Source organism: Bison bison, unplaced genomic scaffold, assembly GCF_000754665.1.
Source record: "Bison bison bison isolate TAMUID 2011002044 unplaced genomic scaffold, Bison_UMD1.0 scf7180017864130, whole genome shotgun sequence".
NCBI lineage: Eukaryota > Metazoa > Chordata > Mammalia > Artiodactyla > Bovidae > Bison > Bison bison.
In genome coordinates, this window is record NW_011494702.1 from 2,034,753 (window position 1) to 2,036,532 (window position 1,780).

Sequence of the window (1,780 nt, forward strand, 5' to 3'; positions counted from 1 at the left end):
TATCTTTTTCAAACAATTATAGGTATCCTTTGATACTACTAAACTCAGGAAGTAGTAAATTCTCAAAATTTAATTGCAATATTGGATTAGTGAATATTTGTCTCTATTCATCAAAATGTATTGATTTATCTTGAACTTTGAATGATCTTTAACCTCCTCATGATTTACTAAATTCATTAATGTTGGTTATTTAGAAAATATTGGCTCATCAAGAAATGCAACTCTTCTAAGTATTGACATCTTCATAAAAATTTTTTTTAAAGGTCAAATTTACTAGTATCCATATTGATCTCATAAGAAAAGTCTGGAAGTATAAGGAAACTATTAGGTTCATGATGGTTAATATACATTGCTTTTCAAAATTTTAGTTATCATTTCAAAACTCACATTTTACAATGGTAATAAATACTACCAAATTTGCCAACTATGTGTAATGGTGAATAGTACAATGACTAGTGCAGGTGGGTGACAATGCCTTTTTGCTTAGATGCCAGCAAGCAGTGTTACTTACATGAATTTTCCACCATGAGTTCAAATGTTAAAACACTGAAAATGCGAAATAAAACATCTTGGTTCTACTATGAAAAGGGCTCTGAAATCATAGACTCAATATAAAAAGGTCTTGGGGACTTAGTGTGCCAAGACCAGACCAGAAAGCTGCAGCTTTTAGCACATTCACTGTCACTGACCCTCTTGTTTCATAGAGGATGTATAATTTCTAATTCATAAAATCATGCTAAACTGTTCTTTCCAAGTCACTCCACATCAATTTATATTATCTTTGTTATCTACATGACTGATCATATTGTAGCATAATAAACTGCTACTAGGTGATTTTGTTAGTTTAAAAAGTATCTTACATTTTTGTTGGATGCTGTCAGATAACGTTGCAAAAATTGCATCCAATATAAAGTTTTATCAAATGACTGATTTTCAACAATCTTTCCAAGATGATATATTATTTTTTTAATTGATTAAATAATCAAGAAAAGACACTAATTTGCCATTGTTTTAACTTGAATTGTCTTGATAAATGACATTATTTGTCTTATATTCTCTATTTCCAATTTTTCTCTGAACTGAATGACCATATTCCTTGTCCATTTTCATCCTTGAGTTGATAATTTTTCCTTACTAATTTATAAGACCCTTTTTGGGTATTGATTCTATCCATTTTATTTTTTTCTACTGAAAACATTTTCTTCTATTCTTTTACAGTTGATCATAATTTCTTACATCAACATATCTTGGATTTGTCAATAATTCTGCTATTTCTTATCTGTTTTATTCCTAGCTTCAGAAAGTTCTATGAAGCCATAGATTAAAAAAACAAGTCTTCATGTTTTCATCTAACACTTTTGTAATTTTTTTCGTTTTCATATTTAGCTTAAATAGTATTCATTTTTAAGTATAGTGTGGAATATTTTTAAAAGATAAAATATCAAACATTTTTGTGAAGCATCTTTTTTATGTATTTTTCAAATAAAATTATTTAGAGTTACATCTTATCATAACAGAGTAGGGAGGAGAGTCAGAATGGGAGAAAATAATAGCAAATGAAGCAACTGACAAACAACTAATCTCAAAAATATACAAGCAACTCTTACAGCTCAACTCCAGAAAAATAAACAACCCAATCAAAAAATGGGCCAAAGAACTGAATAGACATTTCTCCAAAGAAGACATACAGATGGCTAACAAACACATGAAAAGATGCTCAACATCACTCATTATCAGAGAAACGCAAATCAAAACCACTATGAGGTACCATTTCACGCCA